The following is a 26,437-nucleotide window of genomic DNA, read 5'->3' on the forward strand; positions in this document are numbered from 1 at the left end:
ACCACCAATTACATGCCCTCTTAAACAACCTAGTGGTAAAATCAGCAGCAACTAGGCCCCTGACAACCTTCAAAAACCACCCCCAAAAATCTCCTATGGGATTAACCCCACTCAGTGAACCAGAACATGGTCTAAACCCTGCTTTAAATCCATATCAAAGAAAAGGAAAGCACTCACTCTGAAACTTACCTACAGGTGGTACCTAACACCAAGGAAATTAGCGCTAATAAGCCTAGGTAATTCACCAGCTAGAGAGTTCCAGAAAGACATCTACTTCTGCTTCATTGACTATGCAAAAGCCTTTGACTGTGTCGAACACAGCAAACTATGCCAAGTTCTTAAAGAAATGGGAGTGCCTGATCACCTCATCTGTCTCCTGAGAAATCTCTATGTGGGACAAGAAGCAACAGTTAGAACTGGATATGGAACAACTGATTGGTTCAAAATTGGGAAAGGAGTATGACAAGGCTGTATATTGTCTCCCTGCTTATTTAACTTATATGCAGAATTCATCATGTGAAAGGCTAGGCTGAATGAATCCCAAGCCAGAATTAAGATTGCCAGAAGAAATATCAACAACCTCAGCTATGCAGATGACACAACCTTGATGGCAGAAAGTGAGGAGGAATTAAAGAACCTTTTAATGAGGGTGAAAGAGGAGAGTGCAAAATATGGTCTGAAGCTCAACATCAAAAAAAGGAAGATCATGGCCACTGGGCCCATCACCTCCTGGCAAATAGAAGGGGAAGAAATGGAGGCAGTGCTAGATTTTACTTTCTTGGGCTCCATGATCACTGCAGATGGTGACAGCAGTCACGAAATCAAAAGACGCCTGCTTTTTGGGAGAAAAGCAATGACAAACCTAGACAGTATCTTAAAAAGCAGAGACATCACCTTACCAACATAGGTCCATACACTTAATGCCATGGTTTTCCCAGTAGTGATGTATGAAAGTGAGAGCGGGACCATAAAGAAGGCTGATCGCCGAAGAATTGATGCTTTTGAATTATAGTGCTAGAGGAGACTCTTGAGAGTCCCATGGACTGCAAGAAGATCAAACCTCTCCATTCTAAAGGAAATCAGCCCTGAGCGCTCACTGGAAGGATAGATCCTGAAGCTGAGGCTCCAATACTTTTGGGGACAACAGAAGACGAGATGGTTGGACAGTGTTCTTGAAGCTACTAACATGAGTTTGACCAAACTGCGGGAGGCAGTGGAAGACAGGAGTGCCTGGTGTGCTCTGGTCCATGGGGTCACGAAGAGTTGGACACGACTAAACGACTAAACAACAACAACCTCAGGTTAAGAACTTAATTCGTTCTGCAGTTATGGACCACAGGTATGAAGTTTATGGCATGTAATGCCTTAAGAGAGAATATTATGAAAATGATATACAGGTGGTACATGACACCAGTCAAGCTTGCGAAAATCTATCATTTGCCCGATAATAAATGTTGGAAATGTAAAGAGACTGAAGGTGCATTTTTTCACCTTTGGTAGACGTGCCCAAGGATTAAGGCTTTCTGGGAGATGATCTATAATGAAATGAAAAAAGTATTTAAATATACCTTCCTGAAGAAACCAGAGGCCTTTCTCCTGAGCATGGCCGGCCAATTGGTGTTAAAGAAGGATAGAACTTTTTTTATGTATGCTACAACAGCAGCAAGAATACTCATCGCAAAGTACTGGAAGACACAAGATCTACCCACCCGGGAAGAATGGCAGATGAAGGTGATGGAGTACATGGAGCTGGCGGAAATGACTGGCAGAATCCAAGACCTGGGAGAAGAGTCGGTAGAGAAGAAATTTAAAGACTATCTACAGAAATATTGTAAAATTAAGGAATATTAGAAGGATGTTGGAATGAAGTTAGGTGGTTTCAGCAGTATTGTTGTAAAGGAGTATTTAAAGATGGATTGTTAACAGATGAGAATGTAAAGTTACAATATATTAATTATTAAGATAAAAGCAAAAATGGAAAGGATTTGCTGAAACAACTAATTGAACTAGAATACAAAAAAGGGAGGTGCAAGGAGGTCAGGGAAATAAGTAAATGAAAGTCAAGATACTGAAAGGTTGATTGGTTTTTAATTGTTTTTACTTTTTATATTTTGTATTTTTTGTTTCTTTTTCTTTTCTTTTTTTATTCTTGTAACTTTTTTGAAATTTATATATATATATAGAGAGAGAGAGAGAGAGAGGGAACTTAATTCGTTCTGGAGGTCCGTTCTTAACCTGAAACTGTTCTTAACCTGAGGTACCACTTTAGCTAATGGGGCCCCCTGCTGCCACTACGCTGCCACCGCACAATTTCTGTTCTCATCCTGAAACAAAGTTCTTAACCCAAGGAACTATTTCTGGGTTAGCAGAGTCTGTAACCTGAGGTACTACTGTATTTTATGCTTTCCATTCAAATGTTTAACTTTAACATATAAAATACACACTATTATAAGCATCATCAAAATAACAAATAGAAGTAAAATCACAGGGTGCCGAGCCATTTTTAAATGTTGGTCATGGTAGGGTTCTATCCTGAAAATATGTCCCTCCAATGATTCTACGAAAGAGTTACTCCAGAGCTGGAAAGGAAGTATCCTGAGGGTACTGGGATACTGCAGCAGGACCAAGCCCCCTGTCACACATCAAAAGTGGGGAAGAAATTCATAGCAGAGCAGCAAATACAGGTACTTGATTGGCCAGGGAATTCCCTGGACGTAAATCCTATTGAGAATTTGTGTGCTATATGGAATAATCGCCTCTGTGCTGTAGACTGTACCACTATGGAGAAACTCATTCAGGCACTGATTCAAGTGTGGTACAGGGATCCAAAAATCAACAGTAACTGTTCGAAATGAGTAGACTCCATGCCAAACCATGTTCAAATGCTGCTTAAAAATAGCGGAGGTCATATCCGTTACTAATGTACATGTCTGTGAGTTTTGTACAATAAACTAATGTACTAAAGTCATTGTTTCAATTAATTTGTACACCACATTGTTATGTGTTTAGTAAGACATGGACACACACTAGAACTGTTCACATTATTGAACCCGAAACAGGTCAAACCGCCCTTAATTCAGAGGGCACACAATGTGAGTTCCTGCACTAAAACAGCAGTGTTTGCTGTGATAACCAGATAAATAAATCAAGTTGACTTTCAGGTAATACAGTCTAGAATGGGCCACTGTTTTTACCTTTATGATATTCTACCGATTTTGACCTAGATTGAGTATTATTGTTTCAAATTAGTATATATTAAATGTTTGGGGGGAATTGAAAGCAAACCCACATCCCATCAAAAGAAAATGCATCACTTCATATATAAACACCAAGACTGACCATGCCTAACTTAATGGATAAGGACCCGTCTATTCAATGATATCATAAAAGGGTGGGCCCTTCCCCAAATCCTGGACCTACCCCAAAATAGTCTCCATCCCAAAACCACTGAAAGACAGCCTCAAAGTAGAATCAGGCCACCCAATCTCATTAATGAACCAAGACTGCAAGATATTCACATCAAACTTGGCCAAACGCCTAAAAAATTTCCTACACAAGTTAGTAGCCCCAGACCAGACTGGCTTCGTCCCTGGTGGCAATATAACAGACCCCATCAGGAAACTACTGAACATGATTGAACACAGCACAGCAACAAAACGGCCGCTGACAATTAGGTCCCTAAATATCCTCAGTGCTTTGGATTGCTTAGAGTGGAAATACCTATTAGCAGTACTAACATGAAATTTGGCCCCAATTTCCAACTGTGTTTATACTCACACACAAACACCCCACTGGAATGAGAGGAGGGTTGGAGGAAGTGTCTGTGCAGGGCCAGTGTGAAGACCCAGTGCAAGGCTTCAAGGCTTCAAGGCCAAAGTCTAAAAGAAAACCTAGGCAGAAAGAATAATTTGGGTGGGGGGGAATATCTCTCAACTGACTATTTCACTGTCAGACCACAAGTGCTCAATATGCCACCCAAAAAGCACTTCCGGGTTAGCGCCTCCGGCAATGGCGGAGCTCCTCCGATCGGGAGGAACCGGCTCCATGAAAAACAGGGTCTGACCGCCACGGCGAAGGCGGAGACCCTAAGAAATCACAGACGGAAGAAGTCTGTGAACCTGGGATTCGGCTGGCACCTTTAGCGCCCCCCTACTTGCGGGGAGACCTGGTATTGGGAATCCGGAGCGACGTGGGGTGAGAGGCGTGGTGCTTTGAATCGACCGCTTATTTCACGGAGCAAAGCCGCATTGCTGCTGTCGGAGAGCGCTGACTTTTTTCCTGTGGACAATTGGATTTTAAACAACAACCCGGGAAATTGAGTTTTTAAATAATTTAATTTGGCACCAAATGGGGAAGGTCTAAACAGGAAGTCCACCTTCCCTTTCTGTAAATAGACTGAAGCAAAGTAGTTGTTAACTAAGGTTTGGGAAAGTCTTACGTAAAGGACTAAAATTCCACTGATTGAAACTATTAATTCTGACCAAGTGAACTTGCAGGAGATGGTGAAAAATTAAAAATCGAAGCGTCACGTCTCTGAACCCGGGAACGGCTTGCAAAAAGTCCATCGAAGGTAAGCAGGACAAATTTGACATCTAGCTTTAAAAGAAAGACATTGTTTTTATTGTCTGCTTCTGCACTTAAAAAAGAAGAAAAGGTAGCTGGAAACTTACTAATTTACTTTTGGAATTGTGCTGGAAAGGATTGATACAAATGGAAACTGTTTTTCTCTAGAGGGAGTTTTGGGACATTGTTACAAGAGTGCAGCTGGGAAACTGGCCTTAAGATAAAGACTGTGAGAAACTGGTTCTGACCTTGAACATCTTAAGAATGTCGGTAAAGAAAGTAGTAGTGTCTGTACTGAATAGGACATTCTATTTGTTGGGAAAGCTGCATAAACAGATAGATGCCATGGCTACTAATGTTGATATTTTGGGAACAAAAGTGGATATCAGCGTAGAAGTCGACAAGAACCCGGCACAGGAATCCTTTTTAACTGAACAAATTGATGAATCAGAGAAGGAGAAAGTTGCTGTTGTTGAGTACAAAGCAAAACAAGGGGGAGCCTTAACCCTAAAGAGGCAAATGGAGGATTACAACTTGTGGCCTAATATGACTGTAATTAGGAGAAGCCAGTTTTTGAAGATGGGTGCCTGGCCTGATCTGGAAAAGGAAAGGTGGAGAGATCCCCTTATGCAGGGATCAAATGAATTTTGGAATATGAATTTGAGCCAGGAGGAGATTGGAGCTTTTGGGGCCTTTGGACTTGGAAGAATTGTGAAACAAGATTCGGAATACTTCATGGGCCCTAGCTTTAACTATGGAAATCTGGCAGACCTGTCAAGAAGGAATATAAGCATCGTTGGGTTGGAGCTCCCCCGAGATTTGCTTTTTAGCACCAAAGATTATCAAGAAGACCGGCAAAAGGGAAGTGAAGAAGAGTTAAGAGCCTCGGATATAAGATCTCCAGGTTGATGGACGCTGGGAGGCTGATGGAACTGACGGCAGGGGCCGAGACCAGGGAGGGGAGACGGTGGAAGAAAATTGGGAATTTAAAGTGTATATATGGAGACTTTAAAAAAAAATTTTTAATGAGAGATGGAAAAATCGTGGAAGGAATTTTTTATGACCCTAGGGGAAATGTCTTAAGAGGTTAAGTTCAAATTTATTAGTTTTAAGGAGAAATAAGATTAAACAAAGTAAAAATGAATGATTAATTGGTAAAAGAAGAGAATGTTAAATTATAGTATATTAAGATAAATTATTAGGATAAAAACAAAGGTGAAGGATTTGCTGAAATATCTAACTGAACTAGAATACAAAGAGGGGAGGTGTGAGGAGGTCAAGGAAATAAGCTAAAGAAAGAAAGTTATGTAAAGGTTTGATTTGTTCCTTTTTATTGTATGCATTTTTTTTCTTTTTTGTCTGTTCTCTCTTTTTATTTTTTTTCTCTTTGAGGGGACTTGTTTTTATGTATTGTTATGCTTTCTTTTTTTGGTCTAATTGGGTGTTTTTTCTGCTGTTATTTTTCTTTTTTATTATTCATGTAAGCTTTAAAACTTCAATAAAAATTTATTTAAAAAAATATATATGCCACCCAAAAAGTCAAGAAACCCTGTGATGGAACCAACCTATGAAAGCACCAAGGGAGAGGAAAATGGGAATCCTCAGGGAGAAGGGAAGAGTTTAGAGGAGATATCAGAAATTCCCTGAGGCAGTAGAGCCTAGACTGTCTTTAGAATTTGAAAAATGGAAGTTGGAACAGGAATACAAATTTAAATTAGAGAGAGAAAAAATTAAGACTGAACAAGAAAGAGAAAGGGAGCAGTACCGTCTGAGGGAAAAAGAGATGCAATTTCAGTTAGAAATGCGGGAAATGGAATTGGCATCTGTGGAAAACCAAAATAATAATAATAGCACAAATGGTCAAAGTCAGGTTAAGATAGACCTCAAGCGTTTTCCTGAGTTCAAAGAGAAGGATAATCCGGAGGCTTTTATCGTCTCATTTGAAAGAGCATGCAAAGATTTCCAAATAAAAGATGAGGAAAGAATGATAATATTAAGGGCTAGGGGCGAAATATTGGGAAATTTTGGAACAAGAAGGAGACAGATTAAAACTGCAGAGTTTTGAAAAACTAAAAAACAGAGTGTGAGATTGGCTTCATTATTATCAAATAATGGAGGCTTACAATTTGGATAAGAAAATTGGTTTTCAGGTGGAAAAATCAAAACTGGAAATAGAACTGTTAGAACCTAAAACTAAGAATTTGTCAAGAATGTATAACTTGCTGTTGAAATGGAATACTCAGGATGAAACGGTTAAATCTGCTATGATTAAATGGGCACAAGATGTTGGACATAATATTATGATGGCTGACTGGGAACAGTTATGGACCACAGGTATGAAGTTTACGGCATGTAATGCCTTAAGAGAGAATATAATGAAAATAATATACAGGTGGTACATGACACCAGTCAAGCTTGCAAAAATCTATTATTTGCCCGATAATAAATGTTGGAAATGTAAAGAGACCAAAGGTACATTCTTTCACCTTTGGTGGACATGCCCAAGGATTAAGACTTTCTGGGAGATGATTTATAACGAAATGAAAAAGGTATTTAAATATACCTTTCAGAAGAAACCAGAGGCCTTTCTCCTGGGCATGGTCGGCCAATTGGTGTCAAAGAAGGACAGAAATTTCTTTATGTATGCTACAACAGCAGCAAGAATACTTATTGCAAAGTATTGGAAGACACAAGATTTACCCACCCGGGAAGAATGGCAGATGAAGGTGATGGACTATATGGAACTGGCGGAAATGACTGGCAGAATCCGAGACCAAGGAGAAGAGTTGGTGGAAGAAGATGGGAAGAAATTTAAAGTTTATTTACAGAAACATTGTAAAATTAAGGAATGTTAGAAGGATGTTGGAATGAAGTTATGTAGTTTTAGCAGAAATGATATTAAGTAAAAATGGATTGTTAATTGGTGAAAGAAGAGAATGTAAAATTACAGTATGTTAAGATAAATTATTAGGATAAAAACAAAGATGGAAAGGATTTGCTGAAATATCTAATTGAACCAGAATACAAAAAAGGGAGGTGTGAGGAGGTCAAGGAAACAAGCAGATGAAAAATAAGTTATGGGAAGGTTCGACTTGTTTTTTTTTCTTTTTCTTAATTGTTGGCATTTTTCTGTGTTGTGTTTTTTTTCTTTTTTTGTCTGTATGTATCTATTGTGATGTATTTTTTTTTTGTTTAATTTAGTGTTTTCTTTTTGTAACCTTTAAAACTGGAATAAATATTATTTTTTTAAAAAAAAAAGATAATATTAAGGGCTAGAATTAGTGGAACCTTCGCCAAAATATATCCACAAATGTCAAAAGACCAGTCTAGAAATTTTGACATGTGTAAACAATTTACACCCGATTTGGAATCACCTCAGAACAGTTAAGAAAGAACTTTGTTCAGGAGTGTGACAAAAGTGAGGGAAGAAACGTTTGCTCAACTTGGTGCTAAAATTTCAAATTACCTCACAAAGTGGCTACAGCAGGAGGGTGCAGAAGATCAGGGAAATTATAGTGCTCAAACAATTTTATACAATCATCAATGAGAAATTGAAATATCTGGTAAAAGAACAACATCCCAAAACTATACAGGAGACAGCCACAATAGCTGACCAAATTAATTAAATTAGAGACCATGGATCTGATGGTCCGAACTTTGGTGGAAAAGTGTGGGAGTACCCCAAAAACAAATTTCAATATGCCAAGGAAAGCCCTACCTCAGTGACAAATAAGGGAAATATGCCACAAACTAAAAGTCCAACTGACAAGGCCCTGACTAACATTGGTGCCACTGAAGGAAAAGGAAATAAGACTAATTATACTGGGTACAGGGAAATAAAGTGCTGGACATGTGGTAAATTAGGCCACTGGAGTTTGGACTGTGGGGATGGAAAGGGTAAAACTGTCAATTCTGGTTCTCAAAAACAGACTTATTGTATCCACTCAGTGCAGCAGGAAGAGGCTAGGCAGTTTGCCAAGGAAATTGAGGTTTTACCTAGGCCTCAGCCTGAGGAAAATTTTGAGGCTTGTGTGGTACAATGTTACTTGATTAAACAGGATAGTTTCCTCTTGAGAAATGCTGGGGAAAACATCTGGGTTGATGATAAAAAGTATCTTGGGTTAAGAGACACTGACTCACAGATTACAATCGTCCATCCAGACATAATTTCCACCACTAAATTAATACCTGAGAAAACAATAAAATTAAAAGGAATTGCCAAAGAACCATTTCTGAGGAAGTTCCAGCAGCAGTTCTTATCGCCTGGGATCTCCTAGAGCATGTTAAGAGTGCATTTGTAGGTCCTCGCTCAAAGAGGGGCCAAGAATCCACCCAAACTGAGGAAACTGAAAGAGTTGCCAGTGGAGGCACGGCTAGGAAACCGCTCCTGGAAGGTTTGGGCGGAGCAGAAACCCATAAAGCTAGTTTCGCTCAGGAGCAAAAAGGGGATGTTGGGTTAAACAGTTGTTTTGAGGTGGCTAAGTCTGCCACTCCTTTAACCCCTGAACGCCCAGAGAAATTCTGTGAAGAAAATGGGCTGTTGTATAGGGAACTCCTTGCCACACTGTATGGGGGGGAGGAATCCGTGAACAACTGGTAATCCCTCATACCTATAGAGAAAAGATTTTGCAACCAGCCCATAATAGCATTTTTGGTGCACACATGGGAATAACGCGCACTAAACGAAGGGTCGCACAGAACTTCTACTGGCCAGGCATGGGGAAACAAATCAAGCTATATTGACAGGCATGTGCTATTTGCCAAAGACGAGGTACAGGACAGGACAAGACAAAAGCCAAACTGTATCCTTTACCTGTGATCTCTACCCCATTTCAAAGGTTGGGGCTTGACCTAGTAGGGCCATTGCCAAGAGCCACGAAACGGGGCAATAAATATATCCTGACCATAATAGATTTTGCAACCCGATATCCAGAAGCGATCCCATTAAGAAATATTGAAACTGAGACAGTAGCAGATGCGTTGATTAATTACATGAGTCGCCTGGGGTTTGCAAGTGAGTTGGTCAAGTACCTAGGCATCTCATTTACATCCCGGCTCATGAAAAGATTGTGGGAAGCGTGTGTCATCACACATATAAGGTAACTTCCACACCGTACTATCCAGAGACTAATGGATTGGTTGAGAAGTTTAACGGAATTTTGATCCGTATGATCAAAGCCTACGTAGCAGAAAACCCTAATGACTGGGGCTACAAATTACAACCCCTCTTGTACACATACCGAGACATTCCACAAGAGTCAGTCAGTCAGTCAGTTTTATTGCACATAGCCAAAGGCTGTCGCAATGTACACAGAATCATTTGAAAATTAAAAGAAAATATACTGAATAGATACAAAAGACTTAAAACATTTATATTATCAAAACATTACGTACTCTAAACAGAGCTATAAAAGTACCCCAATATACAAATCAAGACATTAAACAATAAAATGCATAAGCTAAAATCATCACATGGCCACTAATGTCAAAAACAATGTCAATTAATACAGTGTGCAATTTATACGCAGAGTTTGGTGACAAAAATAGAGCATAGCCTGAGGTAGATAGATAGGATCAAATAAATTCATCTCCTTTATAGTTGATGGCTACCTTGGCTATATAATTTGTTCTAATTTTACTAGCAGCGGTTGCAAAAAGTGCTACACGCCAGGTCACATACTTATCTGTGTCTGCGAGGAGATATATAAAATCATGTCAGAGGGCTTCTGGCCAGGGGACCTTGTCATTATAGGTACTAAAAATCTTTTTCTTGCATCATTATATAAGTGACAGTGCAAGTATAAATCATAAGGTCCTCTACTTCAGAACATCCCCTAATGCAAACACGTTCGTTTTTTGGTATGCCTCTGTGTCTCCCATCTCTATAAGCAGAGTTTATTGTATTTAATCGTAACTCTGTAAAAGCTTTCCAAAGCTGTACAAAAGTCAATTCATTAAAGTAAGATGTATGTTCATTGGCCTCTCTGAGTTTAAAATACAATGGGGCGCATGTAGAGTTTTTACTCTATGTACATAGAGTTTAGATCGTTTTTAGTTGCCACTGCCCTTATGGTTCGTTTAAAGGTATTTTTCTGGGAATATAAGGGAAGTTCTTTAATCTCAGTCACTGAGAGGTCATATTTGCCCATCATTTGGGCAGCGTGATGTACCCAGTTTTTAAGGGGTAATCCATTTGAGACCTCAATCAGGCATTTTCTTGGTAGCCTAGTGTTGTCCATCTGTTGAACTCTAAACCAGTAACAGAGAATTCTTTTATCTATTTGGCTCTCTATGCTCAACATGCGAGTTTCCAACCTGACCATGGCAGATTGCACGTCTTTGGGTAAACTCTTAAAAAACTCTTTAAAAACTCTTTAAAACTCTTTGGGTAAACTCTTTAAAAATAATTCTGTGGGGGTTCCAAACCAGAGACCTTTGAGGTACCCCAAACCTCTGCACCATATAAAATCTGGGCCATTGTTTTTGCTTTATACACAGATAGAGCTGGGTTGACCAGATTTCCACCTTTACAGGCAGCGAATTTCAGAATAGCTTTTGCTGATTTAAAGGCTTGCAATTTAATATTGAATAGCTGTGTATTCCAAGATGCCGTTTCTGAATAAGTCAATCCCAGATATTTAAACGTATTTACTTGGTTTATGATGTGTGAATCCAGGTGCCAAACATGCTTTTTAGAATGCTTCCCAAATAAAATGACCTGCGTCTTATCGTAGTTTATAGATAAAGCATTCCTCGTGCAATATGAACTTAATTTTGCCAGCAGCCGTCTCAGGCCCACCTGGGTTCTAGATACAAGTACTAGGTCATCAGCATATATTAATACTGAGAGTTTTTGGTCAAGAATTGTGACAGGGGCAAACTGTAGGCCCTCCAGTTCTTTAACCATGTCATTAATATAAAAATTAAACAGGAAAGGTGCCAAAATGCATCCCTGTTTGACTCCAGTAATGGTCTTAATTCTAGTGGTGACATGGCCAGCCAGATTGATGTGTCTGTATATGTTTTGATGAGAAATAATAGATGGAGGTCTATATTTGTCCTTTCCAATTTTTGCCACAATGCAATGGGACCGTATCGAAAGCTGACTGTAGATCGGTAAAAGCGACATATATCGTATTTTTCGCTCTATAGGACACACTTTTTGCCCTCCAAAAATTGAGGGGAAATGCGTGTGTGTCCTATGGAGCGAATGCTTCCTTGGCTTCAGCGATAGCAATGCTAAGCCTCCGAAGCGCAGAGGGAGCGCTCCCTCCGTGCTCCAAAGGCTTTGCGTTGCTTTCGCTGAAGCCTGGAGAGCGAGAGGCGTCGGTGCGCACCGACCCCTCTCGCTCTCCAGGCTTCAGGGATAGCCGCGCACAGTCCCTCTGGCAGGGAGAGGCTGTACATGGCTATGGCTTCTTTAGCCCCACGCAGCCTCTCCCAGCAGGGAGAGGTTGCACGGGGCTAAAGAGAAACCCCAAACAGCAAGCGGGATCCATCCTGCTGGCTGCCTTGGCTTGTGCCATAGCCGCGCGCAACCCCTCCGGCAGGGAGGGGCTGCTCGGGGCTATGGCTTCTTTAGCCCCGCGCAGCCTCTCCCGGCTGGAGAGGTTGCGCGCAGCTAAAGAGGAAGCCAAGACAGCGCTGTCTTGGCTTGTGCCATAGTCACGTGCAACCCCTCTGGTAGGGAGAGGTTGCGCGCAGCCTGCACGCTGCTCTTTGGGGCTGGGGGGGAAATAAGATTTTTTTTCTTGATTTCCCCCCCTAAAAACTAGGTGCACCCTATGGTCCGGTGCGCCCTATGGAGCAAAAATATGGTAATTTTTGCTTCAAATTATGGATGTATTTACATAGCAGAAAGTTCATCACAAAGCACTGGTCCAATGTGGATTACTTCCCTGGGTGGCAATCAAAGCTAATTACAGTCCTGTTATCTGCGGAGCTCCGAAGCCTGCTTGCTAAGCCGTCACCATCTTGGAACCGCCCATTCCACAAGAGAGTACTGGGTATAGTCCCTTTGAACTTTTACTAGGGCACAAGGTCAAAGGACCTTTAGATCTACTCTGAATGAATTGGGAGGATCACCCAGATAGTGATCCAGATTCAGTAATGGAATATCTGTATAAACTGCAGAACACTTTACGCCGTTGCTTAGAAATAGCAGAAGAAAATTCAAAAGCTGCCCAGTCAAAGCAAAAAGTCTGGTATGATAAAAGGGCCAGAGAGAGAACCTTTGGGCCAGAAGATGAAGTGTTGCTGCTAAGGCCAATAAAGGGAAATAAATTGCAGTTAGCCTGGGAGGGACCGTACAAGATTGGTTCCAAAATGAGTCACGTGAACACGCTAAAACCCTACCATAGAACAGAAAGCTGGGCTCTATATGCTATAAGAGAGGACTCAGAAGAAACAGACGACATACTGTGCTGGGAAGGGAGAGGGGAGCAACGTTGTAATCAGAAAGAAGTGAATCTAGCCCCGTCATTAACCCAATCACAGCGGGAGGAGGTAGGAAGTATCCTACAAATATACAAAGCTGTCTTTAGTAATGTTCAAGGAATAGCAAAGGGAGCGGTCCATTGCATAGACACTGGGGATGCTAAACCCATTGCAGTGACCCCATAGAGGATAACTGGGACATACATGGATAAAATCCGCAACATGGTGCAGGAGATGCTGAAGGCAGGGATCATAACCCCCTCAGAGAGTCCCTGTGCAGCACCACTAGCTGCAACACTGACCGACTTTGACTCGTAAGAAAGAACCAGAGTGCGTGGAGTGGGAGAAGTCATTTGAAGCGCTGAAGAATGCCTTGACTACCGGACCAGTTCTCATCGCAACAAAGAGTTCACCATCTTTACCCACCCACCACACTCTAGGACAGCACAACTCCATTGGTTTGATAGACAATACAAGGTGAGAGACACAGGGCAAGCGGGATGGGTTGGCAGGGAATCACCCTATATTGTAGATAAGCAAGATGGCTAGCTTAAAAGCAATTACATTAAATGTGAGGGGGTTGGGAAACCCCATCAGAAGACAATGCATCACTTCAAATATAAACACCAAAACTGACTATGCCTACCTTAATGGATAAGGAACAGGAATTCATGGACAGTCCTATAAACATTGCAAGTTTTTGCACAGTTTCTGTATGCACATCAGGTATATGTATAAATCATCATCATCATCATCATCTTTATACCCCACCCATTTGGCTGGCTTTCCCAAGGGACTCTGGGGGGTCTTAGAGCATATCTAATAACATAAAGTATTAAAAATCTCCTGATACATGGCTCAGGATATAGAGAGGGAGAAGAAAGAGAAGGCAGGAAGGGTAACCATGTCAGACCACTAACTCTTTGGAATACAAATGTCTTCCGGATTGATTGCCCATAAACTCCACCCTTGGTCTAACACTGTTACCTGTTCCATGCATAGCTAATCTGTTCCTCCTTCCCTCTCTGAGTAAAATTTCTTTTCCCCGTTTTTCCATACAAATGTTTAACTTTAATATAACAGTATAAAATACACACTAATATAAGCATCATCAAAATACCAAATAGAAGTATAATCACAGGTTGCCAAGCCAATTTTGAAATGTTGGTCATTATAGGGCTCTATCCTGAAAATATGTCCCACCAATGGTACTATGAAAGATAGTTACTCCAGAGCTGGAAAGGAAGTCTCCTGAGGGTACTGGGATACTGCAGCAGGACCTAGCCCCCTGTCACACATCGAAAGTGGGGAAGAAATTCATGACAGAGCAGCAAATAGAGGTACTTGATTGGGCAGGGAATTCCCCGGACATAAATCCTATTGAGAATTTGTGTGCTATATGGAATAATCGCCTCTGTGCTGTAGACTGTACCACCATGGAGAAACTCATTCAGGCACTGATTCCTGTGTGGTACAGGGATCCAAAAATCAACTGTTCGAAATGAGTAGACTCCATGCCAAACCGTGTTCAAATGCTGCTTAAAAATAGCGGAGGTCATATCCATTACCAATGTACGTTTGTGTAAGTTTTGTACAATAAACTACTGTGCTAAAGTCATTGTTTCAATTAATTTGTACACCACATTGTTATGTGTTTAGTAAGACATGGACACACACTATTGAACCTGAAACAGGTGAAACCCCCCCTTAATTCAGAGAGCACACAATGTGAGTTCCTCCACTAAAACAGCAGTGTTTGCTGTGATAACCAGATAAATAAATCAAGTTGACTTTCAGGTAATACTGTCTAGAATGGCCCCTGGGCCACTGCTTTTACCTTTATGATATTCTATCGATTTTGACCTAGATTGAGTATTATTGTTTCAAATCAGTATATATTAAATGTTTGGGGGAGAATTGAAAGGAATCCCACATCCCGCCCACCTTAGAAGTCCACAGTTGGTTAAAAGATGAAGGCCTAGTTAAAAAGGAATTACTCATTTTGCTAAGCTCTCATATTAACAGTTTCACCAAATTTAAGAAACTCAGGAAGAAGGATGGGTGTGTGCGTCCTTCCTGACCCTCTGAAGATACCCAGCCTCCTGTGGCTAACCCCATCTGGAAGGCCTTAGGACTTCTCAGCAGAAGCTCCACTCTCCTGCAAGAATACCCACAATGCCACGTACCTTGTAGGGCCACTGCATTCTGGGTGGCAAGGAACTTCAACTCCATACTGGCCGATGGGAAGAGCAGCTCCATGATCGACCAGGCCATGGCTGGGTATTGCCCCTCCATCTTCCAGAAGTAGCACATCAGGTGTCTTGGGATACATACCTGCAAATACAGTCCTGTGAAAACAGGGCCCTCCATGCCAGCTGAGACCTAGGACCAAGCAGCTAAACCCCAGATGGCCCAAGATACCCCAAATAAAAACCTATATGGCTACATATAGGATATTTTCTGCAATCTACCCCCCCCCCATTCTTTAACAAAAATCTAATTCTAACCCCGTACTCCCCCACCCACCACACTCTAGCTCAGCGCAATTCCATTGTTTCGATAGACAATACAAGGTGAGAGACAAAGGCAACCCAAACGGGTTGGCAGGGAATCACTCTATACTGTAGATAAGCAAGATAGCTAGCTTAAAAGCAATTACATGTAATTATGTCTGTATGGCATAAATTGGGAAAGCCCATCAAAAGAAAATGCATCACTTCATATATAAACACCAGGACTGACCATGCCTACCTTAACGGATGAGGAACAGGAATTCATGGACAGTCCTATCACCCAAGAGGAAATAGATATGGTTCTCAAAAACCTCAACCCCAGATGGCTTTTCAGCAGAATTCTATAGGAAATTCAAAGAACCCCTGATGCCCTACATGACCCGCCTATTCAATGATATTATAAAAGGGGAGCACATTCCCAAAACCTGGACCTACTCCAAAATATTGTCCATCCGAAAAACACTGAAAGATAGCCTCAAAGTAGAATCAGACCGCCTAATCTCATTAATAAACCAAGACTTCAAGATATTCACACCAAACTTGGCTAACCGCCTAAAAATTTTCCTACACAAATTAATAGGCCCAGACTAGAGTGGATTTGTCCCTGGTCACAATATAACAGACCCCATCAGGAAACTACTGAACATGACTGCACACAGTGCATGATTGCAACTAAATGCCCACTGACAATTATGTCCATAAACATCCTCAGTGCTTTGGACTGCTTAGAGTGGAAATACCTATTAGCAGTACTAACATGAAATTTGGCCCCAATTTCCTGCAAATCCTCAAACAAATATACTTCCAAGCCTCATCAATATGGAGGACTAACAATAGGGACTCTAATACCATAGCATTCCAAAAAGGCACAAAACAAGGATTCCCACTGTCTCTCTTCTTATTCATCCTGGCTCTGGAACCTTTAGCAATCTGAATCCGAGCAGCCACAGACATCAAGGGAGTGGAATTAAAAATCAAAACCTACAAATTAGGACTCTTTGCAGATAACAGCACTAGACCCTATAAACACTTACACCACAAAGAACTCATAACCCAACTACTCTCAGAAGCCAGAAACGTCATAACCAGACACTTGAGAGACCTGTCAGGAGTAAACATGGACCAATGGTACCAAAAACTATGGGAAAATAGTCCTATATTTTTCTAGCCCTACTAGAAAAATGAACCAATAAACTGAAACTGACATGGGAACAAATAGAAGAAGACACTTTCACCCCGGTATGGCTCCCCTTTATCACATATATAGCCCAACAAGACAATGACAAAAATCCACCAAAAGAATACAAATCAATATGGCTAACCTGATCCAAAACACCCACCTCACGAAAACAAAGACCACCACAGCCAACCACAAATGAACAGCCACACCCTAGGCCAGGGGTCTGCAACCTTTAAGACAAAAAGAGCCACTTGGACCCGTTTCTGAAGAAAAAAAACAACTGGGAGCCGCAAAACCATTGCGACATTTAAAACAAATATATCTCCGGAGCCGCGATCTGACAGCGGGTGGGAAGGTGACGTCGGGACGGTGCGTGACTAACGCACGCACTGCCCCCATGTGACGTCACAGCCAGTACAGCGCCCGCCACAGTGGGAGGTGTCAGGGCGCACAATGCGCCTCCTCCTCTCACTAATATCCGCCCTGGAGCCGCGGCAAAGGTGTAAAAGAGCCACATGCGGCTCCGGAGCCGCGGGTTGCAGACCCCTGCCCTAGGCCAACCCCAACCTCTCTCACCACCAAAGGAAGACAAGCGAACAGCAAAGAACCTGCACAAGCAACACTGACACAAAACCCCACATATATTAAGTAAAAAAACCCCACCCCACACCCACTCATCTTTCCCCTCCTCCACCTCTTTCCCCCTATTCTTCCTAATGTCTCAACAAATGGGGGCAAAATGTGTTATGTGGGGGGGGGGGAATACAAGACAGAGACATTGCACATACCTTTGTAAATCAAGAAAATCTCTACTAAAAATACATTTTAAAAAAACAAATGAAACTGACCTGTAGAAAATGTAACTTGAAAAAAGAAACATTGCACATACTTTTTTAAACCAAGAAATCGTTAATAAAAAAGACATTAAAAAATATTTACAGTTTCGCCACATTTCAGAAACTCAGGAAGAAGGATGGGCGTGTGTGTACTTCCTGACCGTCTGAAGATACCCAGCCTCATGTGCCTAAAAGCTCCACCTGCCTGGAAGAAGACCCACAATGCCACAATGCCACCTACCTGGGAGGGCCACTGCATTCGGGGTGGTGAGGAATGTCAACTCCACACTGGCCGATGGGAAGAGCAGCTTCATGATGGAACAGGCCATGGCTTGGGAGTTCCCCTCCATCTTCCAGAAGCACTGCATCAGGCGTCTTGGGATACATCCCTGCAAATACAGTCCTGTGAGAAGAACACCAGAAAATGTTTTGCTAGCATAGAGCCTGTCCTCTAAAGGGAGAGGCAGAACCTAGGCTGCTCAGAGGCTTGGGGCGCTTTGGCAAAGTAAAAGAGGGATATTGGACAGCTCTAAGGTAGAATCTAAATACACATAAAAACCCCGCTAATAAAAGACATATTTAAAAAATACCAGAGGCCTTTTTATTAGGTTTGGTAGGAGAAGAATTACCGAAGGATAAGTAAGTACTGTTTATGTATGCGATGACAACGGCAAGAATACTACTTACGCAGGGATGGAAAGAAGAAAGAGCCCCATTGAAAGGAGAATGGATAATGAAGATGATGGACTATGTGGAGATGGCAAGGCTGACCGGGAAAATCAGGCACTAAGAGTTTAAGAAATTTACTAAAGAATAACATACCTCTAAAGAATATATTACAGAGCACTGTAAACATTTTAAAATGTTGACAGGATTGACATAGCACTTGTAATTTAAAATAACAAAGGATAAAAATGAAGTACCATAATTTGGATAAATGCAATTAGATGCAGTTTAAAAAGGAAGATAAATTTTGGAATCCAAGGGAGGGGTGGAGGGAAGTCTGGGGGTTCAGGGAACCCCATAAAGGTACTGATATGGACTGTGGTTTAATGTAGGCGTGTGTGTGTGTGTAAAAAATGTTTTGTTTTGTTTTTGAAACATTGAAAATAAAAAGTGAAAAAAGAAAATACTTTTTTTAAGTGTTTTGAAAAATATATTGAATTTGCCATAAGCTCACCCTCGCCATCTAGAGTCACATTTGTATAGTGCACTTAAAACATTGTATATGCATCTGTATAGCCGAGTCTTTAGTCTGTGGCTGTATTTTTGGCAATGTTTCCTCTCTTTCCACCAATCAAGGGTGGACCACATGCTTAACACGAGTCAACAGTGTGATGCAGCAGCAACAACAAAAAGCTAACGCTGTTCTAAGCTGCCTCAACAGAAGTATAGTGTCCAGATCAAGGGAAGGAATAGTTCCTTGCTATTCTGCCTTGGTCAGACCACACCTGGAATACTGTGCAATTCTGGCCACCACAATTTAGGAAGGATGTTGACAAGCTGGAACCTGTGCTAAGGAGGGCAACCAAGATGATCAAGGGTCTAGAAACCAAGTCTTAGGAGGAATGGTTGAAGCAGCTGGGTATGTCTAGCCTGTCTTTAGACAGTGGGACAGCCTGCTTTGGGAGGTATGTGGGCTCTCCTTGCTTGGAGGTTTGTCAGTAGAGGTTGGGTGGCCATCTGTCATTGCTGCTTTAGTTGGGATTCCTGCATTGCAGGGGGTTGGACTAGATGACCCTTCAGGTCTCTTCTAATTCTATGAAATCCCCATCGCCATCTGATGGGTCTGTTGGTATACACAATCTGCTTTTAACAGTCCTATTCTTAACAAAATGAATAACAGAAAGGGCTTATAGGAGAACCATGGTGAATGGTTTGAACAACTCCCAGCAGGTCCAGTCAGCATGATGGGCCTTGTGGGAGTTGCAATCTGAAACATCTGGAGGACACAAACTTGGTGAAAGTTGCTACACAGTGAGGCCTCTGCTCAAAAGAGCATCCCTTCTCTGTCAGAGCCAAGCAGTATCTAGTCCAGCACCCTGCTTCCATCAAGGACTAACCTGATCCCCCTGGATGTTCTTAAGTGGCTCCCCAGCAGTTGGTATTCAGAGGTAGACTGCTCCTTCAACAGGAAGTTCTATTTGGCTATTCAAACCACTAACCACTGATAGACTCAGCCAAACCCAGGTTCTAGAGAAGGCTTCACCAACCTGGTATAGCCCAAAACATCTCGGGGGGGTGGCACTATGTTGGCAAAGGTCCAACACAGGGTGTGTGTGGAAAAAATGGCAGTTTGCACATTGAGTGTGAAAAATCTAGGAGAAATGAGGGGAATTATTTTCAAATGGCACCTTTAACCCAACAGAGCAAAACGCTTGCTTTGCTACCAGGTACATAAGGGAATGCAAGCAGGACGTTTTCGTAAGATCAGCCGTATCAATGGAACAACATATGCAGCTTTCAGAACTTTGAAACAAGTTTAGAGAAAAAGCAAGTTAGAGGCAATGGAACCAGAAGTTCTAAAATCCTGCAAGACTTGCAGAAAGTGGGTAGGAAAAATGTTTTTCTCCCTCTCTCATAACACCAGGACTCATGCAGGAACCAATGCAGGAAGATTCAGAGCAGGTGAGAAAGTATTTACAGAAGAAAGTGAGAAGAGTCTACTGGATCTGGCCACTGGCCCCTCTACTCCATCATCCTGTTCACAGTGGCCACCCAGATGCTCCTTAAGGGAAAGCCACAAACAGGACAGGAGCACCAGAGGAACTCTCCCCTCCTGCGGTTTGCAGCAGCTGGGATTGAGAAGCACTCCTGTCCTGCCCATGCAAGCAGTGCAGCCCTTAAGATTTCTAGAGACTTGCGCCCCCTTGTGACAAAAGTTCCTGCTCCTCTGCAGCTACTCTGGGTTAGCAGTTGGGCTCCAGAAAATAAACATTTCGAGGAAAACCAAGAACACAACATAAAGAGGAGCTGTGTTGTACCAAATCTGACCACAGGTGCATCCAGAGTTCTGTACTGACTGTGAGGAGCCCACCATCGTATCAGACAAGGGGACATTCCCAACCCTACCCAAAGAGGCCAAGGATTATCCTGTGGAACTTCTGCCTGCACCTCACCTACCCCACAGAAGCTAAAGGCACCAAGGAGGAGGGGATGGGACATGGGGTACTCAAGCCAAAATATGGGGGGGGGGGGACCAAGACGCAGCGGCTTTGCGTCCTTTTTTTGCGCTGGAGTGCGCGCGGCCAACACAACCCACCGCGCCAGGCGCTGCCCTCGCCACCAACGTACCCAGGGCGCGAAGGGTTCCGCGCGTCAACTCAGGCTGGCCACCAGAGCCAAGCGGGACTGCCCTCGACCCCAGCCTGCCCTTGCCAGGAGAAGCTTGGTCGGCAGGCGAATCCCGCTCCCCCACGCTGGTCTCGGACGCGCGGCGGCTAGTCCAAGCCGGGTCCTGGCGCACTCAGGGCGGGACGGGGTTCCCCGCGTGGGGGCGCCTGGCTCCCGCCCCCTAAAAATCGCGCGCTTGGGACTACCATCCCCCGCCCAACCCCACACGCCACGGCCCATGTCCATACACACGTGCTCTCCGCAGTTTCAGACCCGACTCTTTCCCCAGCCCTGCCTGGAAATACTGCGGGTAAAGTAACCCTGGCCTCACTCCCCCCCCCCCACACACACACCGCAAAGCTCTACCTCCGCGCAGCAGCCCCTCCTCCTGAAACCAAGGACCCAAGGTCGAGGGCCAACCGGACACATCCCCCCCCCCAAAGCCACAAGGAAGTCGCTTGGCTGAGCGAGGCGGCTACCCAACCCTCCCACCCGAAATGCCCCCCGCCCGCTCCTAACCCCCGCCAGAACCCTACCTACCCCAGGACTCTCCGCCGTCCCGCAGCCCTTGGAAAGGGCACGGATGCGCTCCGCCCGGATGCTGAGCGGAGCCGCGGCCAGGAGCGCACCCTTGGCCGAGGAGGAGGTGCAGCAGCGAGCGAGCGAGCGAGCTCCAAGCACCCATCGCCACCCTCCCTCCCGCAGCGCCAGGCAGATGCAAGTGGAGAAGACGCCGAGGACGCCCCAGCTGTTAGAAACAGAAATCGCAGCCCCGCCCCCTGGCCAGCTTAAACTCCAGCGAGTTTAAAGGGACTCTGCTTCTTCCCCATTTCACCCCCACCGGGACCACACACCCTCCAATAAATTAAACCCCTAGATCTTGAGAAGACACGTGTATTCAAGCTTATAGCCTGGTTCCCCAAGGAAATCCAAAAGACCCCATGGCCGCCAACTTTTCAGCCTCCTTCAGACCCTGCCTTGAGGCTCCATTGTTTCCCTTTCTGTCCCCGGAATTGTCACCTGCAGGTTTCTTTCTAGCCCTGCGTTTCCCTTAAAGGCACAGGCACAGGTTAGCGAAGGCAGGTTAGCGAAGGTTAGCGAAGGCTGACTTAAGCATGCAGGTGGGAGCCACAGGGACAGAAAGATACAGGAGCTTTGGCAAAAAGCTATAATCTAATTTCCAAAGAACATCCAGCATTTAGGGTGGCGATTCTAGGAAAGAACAGCTGTCCATCTGGGTCTTCTAACCAGCAGTCAAACAAACAAGAATTAAGCCCATAAAACTTTTCTGTTTCTTATTCACCTCTCTACCCCCAATCTCAGCTAAGTAGGAGCTGACACTACACAGGTGGGAGAAGGTGGCACTCTGCACATTCTCATAGTCATTGGGACTTTGGGACCCTGGCTGAAATTGGCTTTCAGCACACACTTACAGTGGTCCCTCAGGTTACATACACTTCAGGTTACATACGCTTCAGGTTACAGACTCCGCTAACCCAGAAATAGTACCTGGGGTTAAGAACTTTGCTTCAGGATGAGAATAGAAATCGTGCTCCGGCGGCAGCAGTAACAGCAGTGGGAGGCCCCATTAGCTAAAGTGGTGCTTCAGGTTAAGAACAGTTTCAGGTTAAGAACAGACCTCCGGAACGAATTAAGTACTTAACCCAAGGTACCACTGTACTTGGGAGTAAGTCCCATTGGACTCAACAATAGTAACTGTGATTTTAGAAAAACTACCGTGTTTAGAGGAATGGCTGGTTTAGCAGACTTGGCTGCCACCGAGTGCTACAATGTTCCTGGTTTGTTTTAATTGTTGCATTGGTGACCAGCTCAAAGTGAAGAAGCCTCCAAGCCTTGACAGAAACATTCTAGGAGAACCAATGAACTTTGGACACATTACCCACGTTGGAACAAGAGAGATGGCTAGTGCCCTACCATCAGTTGGGCAAATTCAGGAACAAATGAGTTCCAAAGGAGGCTACAACAACAATAATCCTTCAACTGCAAAGGTGTCAGATGTCTGAATGAGAGAATGAAATGCCAGTTTGGGGATGTGATGCTTTGAAAGCAGCTGGCTGTAAGGAGGAGAACTGCCCGATTTTATATCTGTGAAATGCTAAATTTAATGCCACCTCTTGTTTCTGTGGAAGCCTGTTCATGTTGGAGATTGAATCTTGACATAACTATTTAGCTACAGCATCATGACCACAATTTGTTGTCTAAAAGCAGCATTTAAGATGGTATCTTCATTTTAATGAACAACTCCACTAAAGATGCCTCCGATTTGTAGTTCTGCTGGGGGATGGGAGAGACTAGGTTACACTGCTTTGAATTTAGAAAATTGCAGAGTGATTTCACAAACTTTGGCTCACATAACCTTCCAGTAAGAATCTTCAATTAAAAATCAAAAACAAAAAACAATAGTAATTGTGAAGCTCCAACACCTTCTGAACCCAGGAAGGGCACTTAAATTCTAAGAATTAACAAAACTGTAATGTTTAAAATGTCCACTGTTTCTTTGCAAAAGTGGAGGATAGGGAGAGAATCAGAACAGGTAAGGGCCACACTACTTTTCACTCTTTGAATTAATCTGAAGAAGCACAAACTTGAGGAATATCCACTGTTTGAAATCATGTTTGCCTACTGAACTTTTGAGAACTGATCTAAGACATTTTGCTGAGGGAAAAGGAGTGGCCAGTTTCTTCTAGCACATGAGGCAGAAAAGCAACAAAGCGCATGGGTAGGCAAACTAAGGCCCGGGGGCTGCATCCGCTCCAATCGCCTTCTAAATCTGGTCTGCGGATGGTCTGGGAATCTGTGTGTTTTCACATGAGTAGAATGTGTCCTTTTATTTAAAATGCCTCTCTGGGTGATTTGTGGGGCATAGGAATTCCTTCCCCAAAAAAATATAGTGCAGCCCCCCACAAGGTCTGAGGGACAGTGCTCTCCTGCTCCTTGTCCATAAAACATACAATAATAATAAATTAAAATCAGGAACAACCTGTTGCCCCTCTCAGGGCATCTAAAATCAGCTAAAATCCTATTCTGATGATCAGGAACCCACAGGTAATACTCCTCAGCACCTCTATGCAAATAAAACACTCCTCCCCTTCCAGTTCTGCTGCGCAGCTGTTTAAAGCACCGCTTTCCCCTGAAAAGTAGCATCCTTGCTATTCCTTTTCCTGCAGCATCCCATGCTCCCATTTCTAGGAAGGCCACTTCAACTTCATCTAGCGCTCGGTCGCATTCTTTACTGTCTTCCCAGTGCTCCTGGGCAAGCTCTACAGGCTCACTGATATCCCTGAGGTCCATAGACTCTGCTGCAAACCACAGGGCAGACTATTTCCGCAAACTGAACAAGGAGAGGGAATTCCACTACTCTGTCATCCAGTTCAAGCTGAATCACATGGTTTCCATGCTGCCTAGGAGGGGCAAAATGGCAGAAAACTACCGTATTTTTCACTCTATAGGACACACTTTTTCCCCTCCAAAAATTAAGGGGAAATATTTGTGCATCCTATGGAGCGAATGCCAACCTAGCAGTTCGAAAGCACCTCCGGGTGCAAGTAGATAAATAGGGACCGCTTACCAGCGGGAAGGTAAACGGCGTTTCCGTGTGCGGCTCTGGCTCGCCAGAGCAGCGATGTCACGCTGGCCACGTGACCCGGAAGTGTCTCCGGACAGCGCTGGCCCCTGGCCTCTTAAGTGAGATGGGCGCACAACCCCAGAGTCTGTCAAGACTGGCCCGTATGGGCAGGGGTACCTTTACCTTTACCTTTATGGAGCGAATGCAGGCTCCTTGGCTTCAGCGAAAGCAACGCAAAGCCTCCAAAGCGCAGAGGGAGTGCTCCCTCCGCACTCCGGAGGCTACGCATTGCTTTTGCTGAAGCCTGGAGGGACTCCTGGCTTCAGCGAAAGGAACACGAGGCCTTTAGAGCACAGTGGGAACTCGCGCTGCACTCCAAAGACTTCAGGGTTAGCTGTACAAAGCCTCCGCAGGGCAGCGGGGTGCCTTCATGCAGCTGCCCTCCGGAGGCTTCGCGGACTGTCCCAGAAGCCTCCTCAGGGCACAGGGATGAAGGCTCCCCGTGCCCTGTGGAGGCTTTGCACAAAGCTAGAACAGCTAGAGGAAGGGCTGCGCAGCGCTCCCTCTAGCTATTCTGGCTTTTGGATAGTCCCACGAAGCCTCCGCAGGGCATGGGTATCCCAGCGGCTATCCCAGAGGCCAGATCCCTCTTGCTGTTCTTGTTTCCTCTCCCCAAAGTAGGTGCGTCCTATCGTCTGGTGCATCCTATAGAGCGAAAAATACGGTACATAGGCTGCCGCCCAGTGAAGTGCAACTTAAAGCCTAGGCAGCGGATCAGCAAGAGTCTCATAAACCTCAGAGACTTTACACTGTATTCAACAAATGTCTGCTTCTCAGAAATGGGATTGTGAGAGCTGGCACACATAATTGCCATACAGGGGGTGCTGCTGGCTTGGTGGTGGTGGTTTTTTTAACTTGGCCGTGCCATGGAGAAGAATGGTTTGGAATGCCAACCAATATGCACATTATACCTTGCGGCACAAAGGTAGCCATCGCATGGAAACACCTTCACGTTGCTCTTTGTGGGTTACATTTTGTGTGCGCCACTTGTAAGTGCTCCAGGCTTCACACTTGGCCAATTCTGTACTGCCCTTACAAATTTTGCTTTCTAGTGTTTTTTTGGTCTAAGAAATCATGGGCTAACTTGCTTTTATCAAGGGACTATAATATTAGATGTTTAGAAAGGGGGGGAGTGTTTGAAACTGTGACTGTAGTATTCATCTTTTAAAAATATAAACTTTGCAAGTTTTTGCACAGTTTCTGTATGCACATCAGCTATATGTATAAATAAATGATCATCAACATCTTTATATCCCACCCATTTGGCGGGCTTTCCCAAGGGACTCTGGGGGGCTTACAGCATATCTAAAAACATCCAGCATTAAAAATCTCTGATACACGGCTCAGGAGATCGAGAGGGAGAAGAAAGAGAAGGCAGGAAGGGTAACCATGTCAGATCACTAACTCCTGGAAATACAAATGTCTTCCAGATACATTGCCCATAAACTCCACCTCTTGGTCCAACACCTCTTCCATGCTTAGCTAATCTGTTCCTCCTTCTCTCTCTGAATAATGCAATGTTACCTCGGGTTAAGAACTAAATTCGTTCTGGAGGTCCGTTCTTAACCTGAAACTGTTCTTAACCTAAGGTACCACTTTAGCTAATGAGGCATCCTGCTGCCACTGCGCTGCCTCCCCCAGATTTCTGTTATCATCCTGAAGAAAGTTCTTAACCCAAGGAACTATTTCTGGGTTAGCGGAGTCTGTAACCTGAGGTACTACTGTAGTATATGATTTCCATTCAAATGTTTAACTTATAACAGTATAAAATACACACTAATATAAGCATCATCAAAATACCAAATAGAAGTATAATCACATTGTGCCAAGCCAATTTTAAATGTTGGTCATTATTGGGAGCTATCCTGAATATATGTCCCACCAATGGTACTATGAAAGATAGTTACTCCAGAGCTGGAAAAGAAGTCTC

At 43.6% G+C, this 26,437-nt stretch overlaps 1 protein-coding gene across 2 annotated transcripts in view; it reads right to left on the reverse strand.

The window, feature by feature from the left end:
- The window catches only part of LOC307207666 (putative G-protein coupled receptor 34), a 245,213-nt gene extending 226,654 nt beyond the window's left edge, over window positions 1-18,559 (reverse strand). For both annotated transcript variants that reach the window (XM_079961748.1, XM_079961747.1), the window contains exons 1-2: window positions 17,770-18,559; window positions 15,186-15,333 (exon numbers count right to left, since the gene is read on the reverse strand). The gene's annotated coding sequence lies outside the window, so the exon portion shown is untranslated. The remainder of the gene's footprint in view (window positions 1-15,185; window positions 15,334-17,769) is intronic.
- Window positions 18,560-26,437: the final 7,878 nt, after the last annotated feature.

The sequence above is a fragment of the Podarcis cretensis genome (assembly GCF_951804945.1).
Source record: "Podarcis cretensis genome assembly, chromosome: Z".
In the NCBI taxonomy this organism is placed as follows: Eukaryota; Metazoa; Chordata; class Lepidosauria; order Squamata; family Lacertidae; genus Podarcis; species Podarcis cretensis.